Here is a 22,096-nt window from a genome sequence, read left to right as displayed (position 1 = left end):
CTTCCTTAAGTTTACACATCACTTAAGGTTTCAATAAAAAACCCAAAACGAAAGGAAAATTAACGTTGAAGAACCCTTACCTTGGCTATGGAGGGCACGGGACTAGGAGAAAGAAAAAGAGAACTTAGTTTGTTCTCCTTTTTCCCCTTTTTAAATACCCTAATTAAAATATATTTTAAATCCATTTCCCTCTAAATGACCAAAATACATTTTCATTCTTCCATTTTACCAATTGAACTTAATTACAATTTCTAAATCATTTTCTTATACTTTACCATTTATTCAATTTAATCCTCTAAATTTTTAAATCTTTTCAAATATAGTCATTGACCTGATATTTGGGGTATTACAATTCTCCCCCTTAATAAAAATTTGTCCTTGAATTTAAAGACTTTATGTTTTTACCAAAGCACTTCAACTAGAGGAATCGCCTTGTTACGATTTCTCGAGTCCAGATCCGTATTGGTTCTTTTTCATAATTCAAATCTGATCGAATCTCTATTCCCCTTAATGTAAGAACATGTGATGAATCTGATCGGAAATTACTAAGCAATGACACATGAAAAAAATTATAGGTCTTGTCCATTTCGAGAGGGAAAGTTAACTGATAAAATCTCATAAGGTCCAATAATTCTCGGACTCAGTCCAAACCGCAATACTTCCTTCCAAGGCGATACTTTCAGAAAAACTTTATCACCTTCTTGCTATTCAATCTCTTTTCTTTTTAGATCATCATAAGACTTTTGTCAATCGAAAGATATCTTAATATTATCTTGGTTAACTTTCATTTTATATTCCATTTATTTCATTAAATCAGGGCTAATTAAATTTTGATCTTTTAACTCAAATCAATTTAATGGTGTTCAACCTTTTCTCCCATATAAAGCATCGTATACGGCCATCTTGATGTTCAATTAATAAGTGTTATTGTAAGCAAATTTTGCTAAAAGCAAATATTTTTCCCATGATCCCTTGAAATCAATTACATATGCCCTCAACATACCTTCCAATATTGGAATAGTACGTTCTGACTGACCATCTGTCTACTAATGAAAAGGTAGTACTGAATTTCAATTGAGTATCCAAAGCTTTATGCAAGAATTCTGAAACCTTAAAGTGAATTTTGAATCTCTATCGGATATGGTCGATACTGGCAATCCATGCAGTCAAACTATCTCTTACATGTATATCCTCATTTATCCATCACTACTATGCTCGTACAAAAATGAAGTGAATTGTCTTGGTAAATCTATCAACAATCACCCATATTGAGTCTTTACTGATATGTGTTAAAGGTAGCCTTGTAACAAAGCCCACTGTGACTCGTTTTCCCCTTTTCATTCATGAATCGAGATTGATTGAAATAATCCAGAAGATACTTGATGTTCAGCTTTTCCTCTAATAGTATGTCAGACACTTTGCTATAATTTCCGTGACGGCTCTTTTCAAACCAAGCCACCAAACTGATCTTTAAATCTTGGTACCTCTTGTTTCCATCTGAATGCATAGTCAACAAACTTAATACCTCAAAAAGAATATCTTTCTAAATTCTTAATTGTCTGGAATACAAAGTCTCCCATGATAATACGAACATCTATCGAACTTGACCTCAAAAGTCATAATCTCTTCATTTTCTACTTATACGATTCTTGTCAAGAAATTTTCGTCTTTCCATTATAATTCTCTTATCCGATCTAATAAAAACATCAACTTCATCTTTAGTTCAGCTCACAGTGCCATTTTCATTCAATACTAATCGCACATCCATAGCTCGTAAAACTGCAAAGGGTTTCTGACCAAGTACCTCTGCATCAACATTGGCCTTTCCTGGAAGATAATCAAATGATCACATCATAATCCTTTAAAGGTTTTGTCCATCTTTTCTGCCTCAGGTTCAACTTTTTTTAAGTCCACAAGTACTTTAGGCTTTTTATAATTAGCATAACTATAGCACCGCTCACCATACATATAATGGCGTCAAATCTTTTAAGGCAAACTCGATTGAATGCCTACTCTAAATCATGCGTAGGGTAATTCCTCTTGTGAGTCTTTAACTTTATTAAGACATATGCCACAACCTTACCTTTTTGCATAAGCACACTTCCTAAGTCGTTAGGAGATGTATCAGTAAAAACCGCATAATCTTTACCCAACTCAAGTTGTATAAACACTAGTGCCTCTATTAAAATCCTCTTTAGCATTTCTAAACTCTCTTGACCCTTCTCCATCCAACAAAAGATACATATTTCTTGAAAAACTCGGTTAGCAGTAAAACTAACGTTGAAAAGTTCTTCACATACCTTCGATAGTAACCAACAAACCCCAAAGAAATCTAAACTTCAAGATCATTCTTTGGGAGTTTCCAATCTACTACAGCATGATTTTTTCTTATGATCTACTCTTATACCTTATGCCAAAACAACTTGGCCAAAGAAAACCATCTCTGCTAACTAGAATTTCACATTTTGATAGTTTGGCATACAACTTCTTCTCTCAAAGAGTCTTATTTAACTGCCGAAAATCTATGCATAATCACATAGATTTATCTTTCTTTTCGCTAATAACACAAATACTCCCCAAGATGAAATACTCGGGCTGATAAAACCTTGATCAATCAACTTGTAATTGAGCCTCTAATTCTCTTGACTCGCTTAAGTCATTTGATACAAAATCATAGAAACATGTTCAATACCATAATAACCATCAACATTGAATTCCACCTCTCGATCTGGAGGTAACCCAAGAAATTCATTTGAAAAGACATCTATAAACTCTAAAGTTTGTAAAATTATCATACAATTCTACTTTAATTATTTGACTATCTACCACATTAGCCAGAAAAGTTATATATCTTTCTGACATCATTTTCTTTATAATCATTGTCGATATCACCTTGAGCGATGATTTTACTTTCTCTCTAAAAACTATAATTTCCATATCCTCTGTATCTTTCTAAACTAATCGTCTCTGGAGACAAACAACCTATACCCAATATGTTCTTAACTCATCAAATGATAATTCCATCAGGTTCACTGAGAACATAACCCCTGGAATCTTTATCGAATGTTTGTAACGTGTCCAACTCACACATGCACCAAGACCCACTAGGGTTTACCGCCATCGTCTCACTCGATATTAAGTTGAATAGAATACTTTTATTTTAAAATCTCTTATTTCCTTTTTAAGGTAATCCGTGTAACATTTTTCGGATCCATTGAAAATATTCTCGAGCAATTGAAACATTTTCTATCTCAACTATGAAAGTCTAATTATCCACATCATTTAATAAAAGACTTGACAACTTCATAGCAATTAATGCTAAAATTACACTAGTAACCAAATTTACTTTTTTTCTTATCACTACGAACTTGACACTTTTCCAAGTTCTCGAGAATTAATCTCGATTCTAAATAATAATTCATTGAAACATGAAATGGGTAGAAAATCCATTTTCACAAATTACCTTCTAAAAGTAACTCTATTAAGTCCATAAAACTTAACATTTATTCTCAAGAAAACTCATAATCATTTGATCCACCACCAAGTTACCACTTGGTTGGTGGATAAATTTATCCAATTAAAATACTTTTAGCAATCAATGTATTTACCGCTTACTCATTTCCACTTACTCAAATTAACAATACTTTAAACAATTTAATGTTTCACTTAAATATTTCTCAATCCATTTAAGCTTACCTGAAGAACCCTCGAAATCATCACTAGATTCAGAAATCTTCTCTGGATCCTCATCCGATTCAACTTCTCTTGTAAATCGTTAAAACTTTTTAATGGATTCCTCAAATGCAGAAACGTCGTTAAACGTTGGGGCATTCCTTCCACAGAATGGAGGAAAATCCCTAGCAGCTTCTACCCTTCTAAGGCATGATACTGAAGTCATGTCGAATTCTCTTGGGTCGATTTTGATATTGACATTCTTTTCAATATTATCAACTTTCTTACTTTTTTCCTTAGTTTCCGGCATCTATTAGACATACATAATAATAACACTCAAGTTAGTAAGGAGTGACATCAATCACACTCTAATTGACATCATATCAGTAACTGACAATCTTAATGGCATGTAATCCTTTTTCTCAATTCAATTAAACCCAGTTTCGACCGATAATCGACTAAACTTGTAGCTCTGATACCAATAAATATAACACACGTCTCCCGTATACGTTTCCGTACACAATTCATAAGTGTCACATGACTTTTAAAAACATCACTCATTTGTAAAACCCATAGAATTTTGTTTCGAAATTTAAAACAAAATATTTTAGTACAACAATAAAACAGTTATTGAAAAATATTACCAAAATTATCACTTTAATTACATTCCATAACATTTTTCTTAATTTCAATTACATGCCAGCAAATTTTCAAAATAAACATGATTGTCCTACTGTTATTGATGAGAGTCAACCTTAGATTGATGATATATGCTACTACACCCCTTACCCGGCTAGTATTTTCTTTTACCTACGCGTGAAATCGACACACGTTAAGTATTTACTTAGTGAGACATAATATTGTAAAGAAACTGCAATTTATACATAAGTATATCAGGGCTATTTAATGACGAATTACATTGCATACTCCATAATTTAATGACGAATTACATTGCATACTCCATAAGGATCAAATAAATCATTATTAGTTAAACCATATTTATTTCATACAATCATCGAAATTATTCTTAGTATGCCCAGCATTACCTATCATTCTGTATATTTTTCCCAATTATTCTTTGTTTGTTCTATATACGTTAAATGAGAAAATAATGTACATATATTGCACCAAAGTGCCAAATGGTCATTTATCTTTTATAATGGCACCTTATATGCCATTAATATATTGTGGCATCTTTTCATACCGATTATGCACCGTTATACATTTTCATTTATGGCATCGTTTTATGTCGATAATTTACCGTTATGCATTTTCATTTATGGCATCCTTTCATACCGATAATGCACCGTTATGCATTTTCATTTATGGCATCCTTTTATGCCAATAATACACCGTTATGCATTTTCATTTATGGCATTCTTTCATGCCAATAATGCACTTTTATGCATTTTCATTTATGGCATCCTTTCATGCCGATAATGCACTGTTATGCATTTTCATTTATGGCATCATTTCATGCCGATAATACACCATTATGCATTTTCATCTATTCATTCATTTTAGAGCAGTTCATACTCTAAAATTTATTCATAATATCATTTTCATACACATAATGAAAGTATATTAAATACTGTAAAACTTACATTTAATCAAAATATTCTAAGTTGACTCATTGTGAGTCTTCCTCATCTCATATAAATACAATAAATACACTCACCTGATATGCCTAGTTAATACGCTTTAAAGATGTCCAGCTATTCAGCAACTTTATCTTTTCCCATTTTCTTGCTTGACTCGAGAGCTTGGTTACGATCTACACAAGCATCCATTAAGTACACATATCATACTAAATGTTAGTATACTTATTTAACATTTATACTTGTAATAGTACTTAAAAGTACTACTATATTCAATTTCTATAAAAATTCATCCTATCTTAAAGTTTCCAGATTCAATAGTATTGGTACCCCTATCATGGTATCGATACTTATATAATATGGTACCGATACTCCCTTTCAGTATCAATACCATTTCTGGATTCTGTAATCCATGGTGTCGGTACCTTCCTTTTAGTATCGATACCCACATTAGTATCGATACTAATTGCATCAGTATCGATATTGTTCATCATAATTCTTCAAATTTAAACCTATAGTATTAGTACTGTTCTTCCAGTACCGATACACTTACCCAATTTTCCATTTTCAGCTCGATTTTTACTAAACTTTCATTTAAAACTCTTACTTTTACCTCAAACATTGCCTTTAAACTTAACATCACTTAACCCAACTAACTTTCCTCCATTTAGCTTCTTATAACATCTAAATTCTCCAAAGAACATCTCAAACTAAGAATCATACCATTTTTTAACATGTTTTTAATCATATCCAAGGCTTATAATCTCTTATTTACTTCTTTGAGAAGTCAAATATACTTGTAAACATCAATAAAAACTCATATTTCAACAAATCACTCAAAAACTCATTTTCTTCAATCTAAATAAACATTCATTTCTTAGTTTTAATCCTCTTTAACCCTTCCTTAAGCTTACACATCACTTAAGGTTTCAAGGACAAACCCAAAATGAAAGGAAAACCAACATTGAAGAACCCTTACCTTGGCTATAGAGGGCACGAGACTAGGAGGAAGAATATTAGCTTGTTCTCCCTTATCCCTTTTTCCCCTTTTTAAATACCCTAATTAAAATGGATTTTAAATCCATTTACCTCTAAAGGACCAAAATACCCTTTCATTTTTCCATTCTTACTAATTGATCTTAATCACAATTTCTAAATCATTTTCTTATACTTTACCATTTATTCAATTTAATCCTCCAATTTTTTAAATCTTTTCAATATAGTCATTGGCCTGATATTTGGGGTATTACATTCAAATAGCTTGAAAAGGGAGGGAAAAGTGCGGGATCGAGAAAAATGTGGGGAAGGTTCAATAGCGAGGCAAAGGTGAGTGCATTTAACTTGTATTTATGTTATCGAACAAACATTAGCTTGCGATGAGCTAGTGTCAGAGTTACGTTAAGAAGTGACTCTAGTTTATACGAAGTGTGATTCATGCTTATATTTTCAATTGGTACGCTAATGGAATTAGTGAATAAGTTAAGGATGCAAGTTGGTAAAATCTGCCTAGAAATTATGTTCTGAACAGTAAGTTTAGAAAATACCAGATATTCTACAAAAATAATTGAAGGATGAATCTTATACCATTGGATTCGTATATCAGTCTAGTTTCATTTAGAACAAATGGTAATTTATTTTGATGAGTATACAAAAATATATGAATTTTTAATTTGTGAAAGGTCAGAAAACAAGGCAGCATATTTTGCCCAAAATAGATTCTGTAAGTGAACTTTGAAAATTCGCTATAAATTGTACAAGTGGAACTAGATGGAGTGCCTTATATGGTTAGATTCGTATTTGAGTATAGCTATGAAATTTTGATAAATTGTGTAATTAAAGCAATTTAAAGCAAAGGAATAAGCCTAAAGCTTGGTGAGGCTTATATTTTGATTTGTAAATAAAGTGTAAAACTAGTGCAATAGTTTATTTGATTAATTTGATTGAGGACAATTGTGATAAGTCAACCTCTTATTATTTTAAAATATGTTTTCTATTTTAAATATGAATTATTTATATAATGTTCGCATGAATGTTTTATGAGTGTTTGGGGTATGATTTGCCCAAATTTCGATTTTTATGAGAATGCTATTGGAAAATGCTATTAATTGGAAACATTGAATTATAAATGATATGAATTTAAAATAAAACCTATTGTGTATTGCATTGAGAGTCGTAGGTACAATCGGCATGCCATAAGGTGGAGTGATTGATATACGGTGGTGTTACCGATGGGTGCAATAGTATATTTCCGATATGATTGCACTTTGTGTGCATATTATGATTCCGATGTGATAGCACTATGTGCTTATGATATACTATGGTGTTACCGGTAGGCACACTAGTATATTTCATATGTGATTGCACTTTGTGTCCATATTATGATTCTGATATGATAGCATTGTGTGTGCTAATATGTTCTGATTGAGATTATAGCATTGAAGTGCTTACTGTGCACACTCGTATGACTCACGTACCTTGTATTCTCTTACATATACATTGGGCTATAAAAGTAAATGTGAAAGTTATGATAGAATATGAAAGAAATGAACATGGAATTGAAAAGAAAGTTCTGAAATATGTTTAAATGAACAGAACATAAGTTGTTTATGATAATTGATATTGACTTACATGATTTTTGATAAAATCATGAGATAATGATTTATTCAAGTTTTCAAGATAAAATCAACATGAATAGCTCAGTTTGAAAGTTTTAATACTTTTATTTAAATTACAAATTTATGTTTATAATATTTTATGAATTTTATGTTTTATCTCACTTTAGTTATATTACTGCCTCACTAAGTTTTACTTAGCGCATGAAAATTTTTATGCGTAGGTTCGAGTAAAGAAAAGAACATGAACTGAGGAGTTATATGAGAATCTTATGGAAGTCAAACTTACCTACAGAATCAATAAGACATCATATCTTTGACTTATTAGTGGCATGTACATTACTCCTGATGGTATGCTTTATTGAATTTTTTTTAAAAGGGTTTGTAATAGCAACTATGATTATTTTCTTTAGTTTTGACTAATTTTAGTATTTAATATTATTTTTGAATGAATAATATAAATTTTATGTTTTAAATGGTTTTTAAATTAAGCAGTATTTAGGCAGTGATATATAGTTATGATCAGCTCTGAACTGCCTACTTACTGACTGAAATTGTATTTGTTTGCAGTGATTAAATATTCTTTTATGATTTTATATGAATAAGGTAAAAAAAATTATGTTGAAACAATGAAATTTTAAAAAGAAATGAGATTTTAAATTTTTATGCTCAGCAAATAATTGTCAAGTTGATGTGACATCTGTAACTCATATATCGAGACATATATGAGCTATGGGTGTTACAGATTATTATCCTATCAAACTCTCCTATTCGTAATGAAAATGTAAACTTGATAAATGGCTCTAACCAGGCCTCCTAGTCGCATTAAAGAGACAAATCAGAGTGTGAAGATCTCTCTCACAAAGAACTTGAAAATAAGCTTCAAAGGCACAAGTTATCAACACTTGCAAAGATAAACTCTCAATGTATTGTATTTAAGAAAAGATGTGTTTACATGGTGGGAGGAGCCTCCTTTATATAGGGTGAAGGAGTCCTTGTTGTAGTATGACTAATGCTTGAAAAAAATAATAAAATAACAATAAAAATACTATCCTAATTCCTAATAACAATAAACTAAAGATAATTGTTTTAATTCTAACTTAATTCCTAATAAAATAATAAATCAAACCTTAAAAGATAATGCATCATCCTATATTAAATTATATTACAAATAATCAATAAAAATATTGAAAATTCATAATATTTATAAAATCTTGTATTAATCTCGTATAAAAATTTATGTGTGTGTTGTCTTCACTAAATGAGTGTATCTTGAGTTACTGATATTGGATTGATGCGATTCAAGAACCATTGGAAAAGTAAAAGACAATCGGTCGTAACTCCAGAAGACATGTCGACTAAATAACACATGGAACCCATTCAAAAGGTCGTTGCAAGTATGATGTTATTTTGGTCTTTTCCAAGGTTTGGTGTGGATCAATTGGAAGCTTTAGTCCATCTTCTTTTGATGTGAGCCTTGTGGTGCATGTATCAATCATATTTCATAAAATAATTTTTTGAGTTATAATTATTAATTCATTTAAAATTTAATATTTATAATCTATTTAAATAGTATATAACATAGGATCCAGAAGACATGAATTTTGGTGAAGTCAATTCAATCAATGAGCTTCAACCGGTATGATACTTCTTGATACTTGACTTTTCTTTTGAAATTAAATATTATTTACCTTTGTTTCTCAATAATAATTGAAGAAATTATTAACCGAAAAAAAGAACATGTGAATACTTGAAAGTTGAAAGACAATTAAAACCACTTTAAAAAATATTTAGAAACAAAATATTGAAATTAAATGATAAAACTCGAGCATGCTCACCGCATCTAGAAGATTGTAGTTCATCCTCTTTTCTAGACTCCATTTCCCTATCTCTACGCTGCACACAATGATTAAAAAAGAAAATCATTATTCATATCAAATGATTATGTTAAAAGTTACAGTCTTAGTTAGATTAATTAATGGTTCCAACACTTACGCCATAGCGAAGAATGCATAGCCATCGACGTGCCAAGATTGAATCGTCGTTTGATGATTCTCGAATATAATTTCCACAAAGCTTTTGTGTGTCATGTTGAGGACAATATGTTCTAGAGTTACTTTTGAGATCTCAGCTGGTGGCTCATCTGGAATATTATTATACTTGAATACCTTGTCTGCAACTCCGTAGTATTCCGCAAGTTTCAAAGGAGTGGCTGGCTCCACAAATGAGACTCCGTTAATTGCATATCAAAGCTTTTCATCTACCTTCTCAGCGGTGTGCCAGTGTGATGGTACGGATAATGTTAATGCCACCATATTTGTAAGATCCCTGAGGGTTAGGCCTTGCAGCACTTGCAGTAAGGTTCCATTGGAACGTACGGAATTGATTGAGTGACCAAGCCCATCCAACTGGTGGCTTTGGAATCTCAGATGAGGGCCCTCCCTTACCATTCATGTACGGACGATGCCCATTATTGTCGATTCTCGTTTCGTAAAACGAGTAAAGGCAACAACATAGTAATCCCTTGGTTCCTTGTCGGTCATGACCATCATAGTGTAGCACTGTCCCACATGCACATCAAGCGACTCATTGTCATTCTGAACTGTGTGAGAACTTTCCATCTCAACAAGCTCATGGTGTGGCCTTGAAACCTGATGTTGAGAGATGTCTTTAATCCAGCATTGCAAATCCTATATATGTATGATTTGCCAGCTTCCATGGTGAAGAGAGGTTCATCTTTACCATCACCTTTCGCCATTTTCTCATTGATGTGGACACCATTAGCTCTGCCAAGGTTGCGGCCGCTGTCTAGTATTTTCTTGAGATTGGAGTGTCCTTTGTTAAACCAATCTCCAATCATTATGGTATAGTCATCGGCAGGTGGATTGTATGGCACAAGAATTTGGGGACGACTGTTAATGCAGAGGCTACCAAAACCACCAACGGACTTATGCATAGAGGTGACAGGATAGTACATGTAGCTGTCAATATGATCATTCATCTGGAAGTGATAAGTGTATTCATTCCGACGGGGACTGGACAGTTAGTTCCCAACACACCATCTTGCCATGAATTCTTCCTATGTTGGATACCGTCCCTGTAACAAATCTCATTTTCGAAAATAATCACCTCAACCATTCATTACAGTGATCAAATGAAAAACTATCCTTTGTTCACGAATCGCAAGTTACTTACCATGTTATAAGGAATGGCTCATCAAGGTTGTTAAACACATTGACCACGACATTGTTAGTGGTGGTAGAGTTTATATTTGGACCGAAAAATTCATTATTAATAAGAATATCTTTCACAAGAACTCCTAAAGGAAAACAATGCTAAGTAACATGGCATTCAAAAAATATATATAAGGATCTCCACCTTCAACAATAAACATTAATTTAGCCCAGAAACATAACAGGATCAATATTAGTATTAACCAAGTCATCTCTTGCTAAACTATATCCTACGTAATTTATTTAACGTACATCTCTTTGTCCCCTCCTAAAGGAAGATATTGCTTGAAATGGATTTAGATTGCATGTTCTTTTATATAAAAGTAATTCACTAATTTCATTATCATTTTCCACTGTTCATTGTTTTTTTTTTCCTCGCTTTCGAACATAGTGACTTTTTTTGGTTTATTACGTTACCATATTTAGCACAAATCAATCTGATTTTGAATTTGTCTAGTTGAACCATTCTCTTTTGTTATAACAAGAAATTTGCATATCCATCGTATAAACGGTTTAATTATTTTTTGAAAAATGGTTATTTCTTATTATAAACAAACATATTTTTAATGTATTTTTAACATAAAATTGATAACTATTGTAAGTTTTTTTATTCTGAAAATGTATTAAAGAGAAATTAACTTAACTAGACTATAGTATGACAAGACCGTTGTTATTAAATAAGCTGGAAGCTTTATATTATTATATATAACTAAATTTGATGCACTTGGATGGAAAATAGGGAAATTAATTACAATTGGGAGATTTAAACATATGTAATTAAAGTATGATATACCTGAAACATATATCTAAAATACTTAATGAAAATGTAAAACTCAATGACAATCAAAATAAATTTACTTAGTTTTGACTAAATAAAATTCGAGTTGCTCAAATAATTAATCATCTCTAAATTACAAACGCATAACTGTAACCCCCCAGACCAATGCGGGAAGCCCGATCCGATCCGGGGTGTCACATTTGGACCACCGGAGCGACCCATCGTAAAAATAGCAGAAATTTTAAAACTTTTATTGAAACGTGTAACTCATAAAATCATTTGCCACTATTTAAAAATAAAACAAATTTACAAACTCGTATATAAATATAAAAATACAATTACATGCCCCCTAATCACATGTACCATACTCTGCAAGACCGCCGGAAGAACTCCCTTACTGAAGTCGATAGATGCACTGGTACAATTATTTTAACCTGAAAATGTGAGTAATAGAGTGAGCTTTGGAAAGCTCAGTAATACAGAACTACCAGATGATGCTGAAGAACGTACAGATACAAATAAACATATTTTTCCTTATCGATTCAGACATTTACAGATCTTTATACTGAGCAGAGATTCTACGGATATTTCAGGTAGTAACAAATAGTATTCATTCCATATGGAAATATTTCGGATGTCTAGGTTCAGGAGATCAGAATAGGTTTTCTAGTGTATTCCCAAAAACCATGTAACTTTTCAGATCTTTTTAAAACATATATATATATATATATATACCCCCATCCCAACACAACATAATGTGTAGGTTCCCCAGAACCATACACCCAACCCAACACAACATATAAGGCCCTGAGCACAAAGCCGAGGAACCTGCGAAACTTCTTCCTTCAACAATACCCCCCATTTAAAACATTTCTCCGTCGGTAAACGGAGATATCAAAAATCAAAACATAATTCAGATCAGATATATAATAACAGAATCCAAGTTAGGAATCAGAACAGATTTCAGATCAGATGTCAAAACAGAATTCAAATCAGAAATCAGATAAAATATTCATATAAGTAGGGAACACACTAGAGTTTCCAGATATTATTTAGAGATACAAGATAATCTTATCGGGCAGAGAAACGCAAATCTTCAGTTTACCAATAGGATGCCGGAAATTAGAATCATTATTAGAAGAGTTTGTTAACTGACAAAATCATCGGTTATTCAGGATATGATTCATCGGGATCATCTTATTCGTACACTTTTCTGAAGCTCTACGAAATTTGAAGGTATTCAGAATCTTTACAATCTATAACGATTAATCCGATTATCGAACAACACCAGATGAATAGCTTCTAGAACCAATACTTACCAACTTGTCAAATAATTAACCTTTCAGGGTATTTACTCTTTAATACCAAATATTCTTATCCATAAATCATCATCTGAGTCATCACTGAATAGATCTTAAGGAGACAAGCAAATATTCTAATGGTCTTTATTTTATTTCCATGTTTCAACTATACCATGAAATGCTGACGTACTTGATTTGTGGTTCATAATCCATAGGGATGATACATCACATAAGTTCATCCGAGCTTCCAAACTTATTCCAATCTCTTACTTAATCCTCAGTCATTGAGGTTACTTAGTTCATTTAACATTCAAGTCCAATCCAGTTACTTCGGGATTTTCCAGAATAATTTAAACGTTCCTGAATTTCAGATACATGTTGTACTTCCATTCCATTCAATTTGGTCTTCGTGGTTGATTTGTCGAACAAACGTCCAATTCCTAGTACTGAATACGATCTAGATCTAAGCTGAACTGAATACTTCCAAAATTTGTCATCGAGCCAAACTTGAGAAGACGAACACATGTTCCAGTAATATCTATGTCATTCAGGTATTGACATAGCTTTAGGGTTGATCTACTCACTTAAATTATTTTCCATTACCTTTAAATGTAGTCCAATACCTATGCTTACTTGGATTCCTTAATTAATCCAAGACATTTACTTAATTTAGGCCATAAGGGTATTTTGGTAATTTTGATGTTCAGTTTTATTCCATTCATTTCAGAGCTCGAGGATATTCAATCATTCCTGAGCTTGGTGATATTCTTGGGTCATTTCCATTACAGGGGTATTTTGGTCATTTTACAGATCTACGGTATTTCAATCTTTTTCCTTCATCTGGTCTTATTATTTAATTCTAATTTATCATCTATTCATTCAAGTCCGTTCGAACAATTCTGATAAAAGAGCACCCTCCGATAAATTGTTCTTCAGGTATTTACTCATAACTCAGATATTTTCGGGTCAAGTGCCTTCTCGAATTTTACAAACGCAATATTATGAATTTTTCTTTACAAAGACAGAATATTAATAATTAAATTTGTACTTAATCGAGTTAAGTACAAATCCTCAAAGTACTTTCTCCTTCAGGGTCAACTCTGACTATTTTACCTCTCAAGGGCATTTTCGTAATTTATTAACCAGATAATTTCGATATTATCTCTTAACGAAAATAATATAATTTAGAGATCCTATGATTAAATGCTTTCTTGAACACTCTCTGATCTTGAAACGATTCTCTTAACAGACTTCTAATATCCTTCACAAACTCTCCTAGGATTAAAATCGGTTATCCATAATTTCCAAATAAAACTAACATTTCTTATGCACATCAATATATTTTTATCAGATCAATATGTCTGTAAAATCCTCTTACCTAACTTCCATATTCAAATCTTGTCTTTTTATAACATAAGGGTATTTTCATAATTTTACCCTACCGGAGTATTCTCATAATTTCTCATCCAAGTACCTTTAACATTTAACCTTTGATGAAATAAATTATAAGTTGCAGATACAGGGCTGATTTCTTTATCACCAATCACAAACTTGTAATTTAATCTAGCAATTCCTCAATCTCTTATATTAGTCATTCGATCCGTAATCAGTTACAGAATTTCTACCATATTCATATCGAGTGTATAAATTATTTAACTCCACCAAAGTGACCAATATTATCTTATTCATGCATTTACCAATATCAACATGTTCCATAAAGCATAAAGAGGTAGTAAAGTATTACCTCGATTTTCGTGCAATATTGATCGACCATAAAAATTCCATTCGAACGCCTTTGATCTTCAATTCAACTTCCAATAATTCCTCAGATATATATCAACATAAATTATATCAGAAACGGAGCTTAATTGCGATAAACGGATCGAATCGGGTGATAAATCAGTCAAAAACAGCTTACCGGGTTCGAATTTGGCGAAACCGACTTCGGATTCGGATTCAGGACGTCGAAAGCATAAAGTATGACTTTTCAAAAATTTGGAATTTTTGGTCAAAATCAAAGTCAACGGGTTTGACCGGCAATATCAAGGCCTTCGGGTCCGAATTTCGGAAAACGGATTGCGGAATCGGATTTGGAACGTCGAAAACTATCAAGATAGGTATACTCGGTCGAAGTCAAAGGTCGTTTAATGCCCGGTCAAAGCTGGTCAAAGTTTTAGTTAACTGTAGTGAACGTCAGTCAACGGTGGTCAACAGTAAATGGCTCGGTCTAGGCGGCTCGGCTCGGCTCAGCTCAAACGGCTCGGCTCAGCTCAAACGGCTCAGCTCAGCTCAAACGGCTCGGCTCAGCTTAAGCGGCTTGGCTCAAACGGCTCGGCTCAAACGGCTCCTCAGGCTTCCAGACGAAGCCCATTCTCAGGTGGTGGCGCGTGCGGAGCATAAACAGTAACCCAGTGTCGGAAAATTCCCGGAAAAATTCCTAAAAATTATTTTAAGCGATTTTGAGGCACTTACAAAGATCGGTTCACAATTTTGAACAGCGGAGAACTCGATTTCGAAACGTCGGAAACTTTGACCGCTTCACCTCCTCAAGCGCCGCCGTCGACGGAAACCAAGGATGACATCGACAGACTCGGAACGATGCAAGGAACGCGATGGTGCGGGAGGTGTCGTAAACGGATGACCCGATCATCGTGAATCGATGAAAAACCAACTAAAATCGAGTTATTACCGATGATACTTTCGACTGAAATTAAAGACGAACGACAATGATTCACGACGAAAGGTTTGAGGGGTTTTGTTCCTCGGTTGACAACGAACACGATGGTGGTTTCGGTTCGTCGATCGGAGGTCCGACGGCGAGTAGATCGGAGTTGAAAAAGGGGTTGAGGGGAAGAGGAAAACTGGAATTTTCCAGAAAAATATGCGTCTGATGAAGGTTTATAATATCTCAAAAAGAAAAATGGGTAAACCATGAGTTTAGCCAATGAATTTTCTGCACTTTATAACACGGTCTTCCAACTTTGAAATTTTGCAATTTAATCCTCATTTTCTTCCAAAATACCAATTAAATTTACCACATTATAATTTCTTAAAATTTAGCCCCTAAATTGGGGTGTTACAATTCTCCCCTCCTTAAAAGATTTTCTTCCTCGAAATTCATTAATGTCACATAATTGCAGAAATGAAACTTCCATCAGTTCTTTCATATCTTTCATGTAGCTTTTATAGAAACACAAATCCTTCACTAATCCTTAACCAGTTGAGTATACATTCTTATCAGAACTTTTCCTCATTTCAATAAAAGAATCTGAACTAAAATTTTCTCGAGTAATCAATCTCTTCAGAATTCTCCCTCAGTCCAAGTAAATAATCAAAACAACTTTATCCTTGTGAAATCAATTCAGCCTTGGTTACGTGAATAGGCTCGTAGAGCAGCAACATATCTCAATTTTATTTCTGGAGTCGAGTCAGAATTTCTCAGATGAATAACTCTCACATGGCTAAGGTACTTTACTACGTTAAGACAGATGTTACTGATATTCCTTTTTGTACAAGTATAGCCTTAACGGATAGAAACTTCGGTTTATTCGTTACCGATAGGGACTCAGCCCTGGAGTTCCGGCTCAGAGAGGTATGATTGCAGTCTAGGGGCATTTACTGATCAGACATATTTTGACATTCGACCGGCCGATCTATCTTGAAAATCTTGACTCAAACCATAGCTCTGATACCACTAAATGTAACCCCCCAGACCAATGCGGGAAGCCCGATCCGATCCGGGGTGTCACATTTGGGCCACCGGAGCGACCCATCGTAAAAATAGCAGAAATTTTAAAACTTTTATTGAAACGTGTAACTCATAAAATCATTTGCCACTATTTAAAAATAAAACAAATTTACAAACTCGTATATAAATAAAAATACAATTACATGCCCCCTAATCACATGTACCATACTCTGCAAGACCGCCGGAAGAACTCCCTTACTGAAGTCGATAGATGCACTGGTACAATTATTTTAACCTGAAAATGTGAGTAATAGAGTGAGCTTTGGAAAGCTCAGTAATACAGAACTACCAGATGATGCTGAAGAAACGTACAGATACAAATAAACATTTCCTTATCGATTCAGACATTTACAGATCTTTATACTGAGCAGAGATTCTACGGATATTTCAGGTAGTAACAAATAGTATTCATTCCAGATGGAAATATTTCGGATGTCTAGGTTCAGGAGATCAGAATAGGTTTTCTAGTGTATTCCCAAAAACCATGTAACTTTTCAGATCTTTTTAAAACATATATATATATACCCCCATCCCAACACAACATAATGTGTAGGTTCCCCAGAACCATACACCCAACCCAACACAACATATAAGGCCCTGAGCACAAAGCCGAGGAACCTGCGAAACTTCTTCCTTCAACAATACCCCCATTTAAAAATTTCTCCGTCGGTAAACGGAGATATCAAAAATCAAAACATAATTCAGATCAGATATAATAACAGAATCCAAGTTAGGAATCAGAACAGATTTCAGATCAGATGTCAAAACAGAATTCAAATCAGAAATCAGATAAAATATTCATAAGTAGGGAACACACTAGAGTTTCCAGATATTATTTAGAGATACAAGATAATCTTATCGGGCAGAGAAACGCAAATCTTCAGTTTACCAATAGGATGCCGGAAATTAGAATCATTATTAGAAGAGTTTGTTAACTGACAAAATCATCGGTTATTCAGGATATGATTCATCGGGATCATCTTATTCGTACACTTTTTGAAGCTCTACGAAATTTGAAGGTATTCAGAATCTTTACAATCTATAACGATTAATCCGATTATCGAACAACACCAGAGAATAGCTTCTAGAACCAATTACCAACTTGTCAAATAATTAACCTTTCAGGGTATTTACTCTTTAATACCAAATATTCTTATCCATAAATCATCATCTGAGTCATCACTGAATAGATCTTAAGGAGACAAGCAAATATTCTAATGGTCTTTATTTTATTTCCAGTTTCAACTATACCATGAAATGCTGACGTACTTGATTTGTGGTTCATAATCCATAGGGATGATACATCACATAAGTTCATCCGAGCTTCCAAACTTATTCCAATCTACTTAATCCTCAGTCATTGAGGTTACTTAGTTCATTTAACATTCAAGTCCAATCCAGTTACTTCGGGATTTTCCAGAATAATTAAACGTTCCTGAATTTCAGATACATGTTGTACTTCCATTCCATTCAATTTGGTCTTCGTGGTTGATTGTCGAACAAACGTCCAATTCCTAGTACTGAATACGATCTAGATCTAAGCTGAACTGAATACTTCCAAAATTTGTCATCGAGCCAAACTTGAGAAGACACATGTTCCAGTAATATCTATGTCATTCAGGTATTGACATAGCTTTAGGGTTGATCTACTCACTTAAATTATTTTCCATTACCTTTAAATGTAGTCCAATACCTAGCTTACTTGGATTCCTTAATTAATCCAAGACATTTACTTAATTTAGGCCATAAGGGTATTTTGGTAATTTTGATGTTCAGTTTTATTCCATTCATTTCAGAGCTCGAGGATATTCAATCATTCCTGAGCTTGGTGATATTCTTGGGTCATTTCCATTACAGGGGTATTTTGGTCATTTTACAGATCTACGGTATTTCAATCTTTTTCCTTCATCTGGTCTTATTATTTAATTCTAATTTATCATCTATTCAAGTCCGTTCGAACAATTCTGATAAAAGAGCACCCTCCGATAAATTGTTCAGGTATTTACTCATAACTCAGATATTTTCGGGTCAAGTGCCTTCTCGAATTTACAAACGCAATATTATGAATTTTTCTTTACAAAGACAGAATATTAATAATTAAATTTGTACTTAATCGAGTTAAGTACAAATCCTCAAAGTACTTTCTCCTTCAGGGTCAACTCTGATTTTACCTCTCAAGGGCATTTCGTAATTTCTTAACCAGATAATTTCGATATTATCTCTTAACGAAAATAATATAATTTAGAGATCCTATGATTAAAGCTTTCTTGAACACTCTTGATCTTGAAACGATTCTCTTAACAGACTTCTAATATCCTTCACAAACTCTCCTAGGATTAAAATCGGTTATCCATAATTTCCAAATAAAACTAAACATTTCTTATGCACATCAATATTTTTATCAGATCAATATGTCTGTAAAATCCTTACCTAACTTCCATATTCAAATCTTGTTTTTATAACATAAGGGTATTTTCATAATTTTACCCTACCGGAGTATTCTCATAATTTCTCATCCAAGTACCTTTAACATTTAACCTTTGATGAAATAAATTATAAGTTGCAGATACAGGGCTGATTTCTTTATCACCAATCACAAACTTGTAATTAATCTAGCAATTCCTCAATCTTATATTAGTCATTCGATCCGTAATCAGTTACAGAATTTCTACCATATTCATATCGAGTGTAAAATTATTTAAACTCACCAAGTGACCAACATTATCTTATCATTTACCAATTCAACATGTTCCATAAAGCATAAAGAGGTAGTAAAGTATTACCTCGATTTTCGTGCAATATGATCGACCATAAAAATTCCATTCGAACGCCTTTGATCTTCATTCAACTTCCAATAATTCCTCAGATATATATCAACATAAATTATATCAGAAACGGAGCTTAATTGCGATAAACGGATCGAATCGGGTGATAAATCAGTCAAAAACAGCTTACCGGGTTCGAATTTGGCGAAACCGACTTCGGATTCGGATTCAGGACGTCGAAAGCATAAAGTATGACTTTTCAAAAATTGGAATTTTTGGTCAAAATCAAAGTCAACGGTTTTGACCGGCAATATCAAGGCCTTCGGGTCCGAATTTCGGAAAACGGATTGCGGAATCGGATTTGGAACGTCGAAACTATCAAGATAGGTATACTCGGTCGAAGTCAAAGGTCGTTTAATGCCCGTCAAAGCTGTCAAAGTTTTAGTTACTGTATTGAACGTCAGTCAACGGTGGTCAACAGTAAATGGCTCGGTCTAGGCGGCTCGGCTCGGCTCAGCTCAAACGGCTCGGCTCAGCTCAAACGGCTCAGCTCAGCTCAAACGGCTCGGCTCAGCTTAAGCGGCTTGGCTCAAACGGCTCGGCTCAAACGGCTCCTCAGGCTTCCAGACGAAGCCCATTTCTCAGGTGGTGGCGTGCGGAGCATAAACAGTAACCCAGTGTCGGAAAATTCCCGGAAAATTCCTAAAATTATTTTAAGCGATTTTGAGGCACTTACAAAGATCGGTTCACAATTTTGAACAGCGGAGAACTCGATTTCGAAACGTCGGAAACTTTGACCGCTTCACCTCCTCAAGCGCCGCCGTCGACGGAAACCAAGGATGACATCGACAGACTCGGAACGATGCAAGGAACGCGATGGTGCGGGAGGTGTCGTAAACTATGACCCGATCATCGTGAATCGATGAAAAACCAACTAAAATCGAGTTATTACCGATGATACTTTCGACTGAAATTAAAGACGAACGACAATGATTCACGACGAAAGGTTTTGGGGGTTTGTTCCTCGGTTGATCGGCGTCGATCGGAGGTTGAAAAGGGGTTGAGGGGAAGAGGAAAACTGGAATTTTCCAGAAAATATGCGTCTGATGAAGGTTTATAATATCTCAAAAAGAAAAATGGGTAAACCATGAGTTTAGCCAATGAATTTTCTGCACTTATAACACGGTCTTCCAACTTTGAAATTTTGCAATTTAATCCTCATTTTCTTCCAAAATACCAATTAAATTACCACATTATAATTTCTTAAAATTAGCCCCTAAATTGGGGTGTTACAATTCCCCTCCTTAAAAGATTTTCTTCCTCGAAATTCATTAATGTACATAATTGCAGAAATGAAACTTCCATCAGTTCTTTCATATCTTTCATGTAGCTTTTATAGAAACACAAATCCTTCACTAATCCTTAACAGTTGAGTATACATTCTTATAGAACTTTTCCTCATTTCAATAAAAGAATCTGAACTAAAATTTCTCGAGTAATCAATCTCTTCAGAATTCTCCCAGTCCAAGTAAATAATCAAAACAACTTTATCCTTGTGAAATCAATTCAGCCTGGTTACGTGAATAGGCTCGTAGAGCAGCAACATATCTCAATTTTATTTCTGGAGTCGAGTCAGAATTTCTCAGATGAATAACTCTGGCTAAGGTACTTTACTACGTTAAGACAGATGTTACTGATATTCCTTTTTGTACAAGTATAGCCTTAACGGATAGAAACTTCGGTTTATTCGTTACCGATAGGACTCAGCCCCTGGAGTTCCGGGCTCAGAGAGGTATTGCAGTCTAGGGGACTGATCAGACATATTTTGACCGACCGGCCGATCTATCTTGAAAATCTTGACTCAAACCATAGCTCTGATACCACTAAATGTAACCCCCAGACCAATGCGGGTAGCTCGATCCGATCTGGGGTGTCACATTTGGGCCACCGGAGCGACCCACCGTAAAAATAGCGAAATTTTAAAACTTTTATTGAAACGTGTAACTTATAAAATCATTTGCCACTATTTAAAAATAAAACAGATTTTACAAACTCGTATATAAATAAAAATACAATACATGCCCCCTAATCACATGTACCATACTCTGCAACAACGCCGGAAGAACCCTACTGAAGTCGATAGATGCACTGGTACAATTTTTTAACCTGAAATGTGAGTAATAGAGTGAGCTTAGAAAGCTCAGTAATACAGAACTCAGATGATGCTGAAGAACGTGCAGATACAAATAAACATATTTTTCCTTATCGATTCAGACATTTACAGATCTTTATACTGAGCAGATATTCTCGGATATTTCGGTAGTAACAAATAGTATTCATTCTAGATGGAAATATTCGGATGTCTAGGTTCAGGAGATCAGAATAGGTT

The 22,096-nt window shown here is 33.9% G+C and overlaps 1 pseudogene; it reads right to left on the bottom strand.

The window, feature by feature from the left end:
* Nucleotides 1–1,752: 1,752 nt before the first annotated feature.
* On the bottom strand, nt 1,753–11,917 carry LOC120165197 (annotated as a pseudogene).
* Nucleotides 11,918–22,096: the final 10,179 nt, after the last annotated feature.

This window comes from Hibiscus syriacus, unplaced genomic scaffold, assembly GCF_006381635.1.
Source record: "Hibiscus syriacus cultivar Baekdansim isolate YM2019G1 unplaced genomic scaffold, ASM638163v2 tig00111582_pilon, whole genome shotgun sequence".
In the NCBI taxonomy this organism is placed as follows: domain Eukaryota; kingdom Viridiplantae; phylum Streptophyta; class Magnoliopsida; order Malvales; family Malvaceae; genus Hibiscus; species Hibiscus syriacus.
This window is presented reverse-complemented; position numbering and strand designations above follow the sequence as displayed.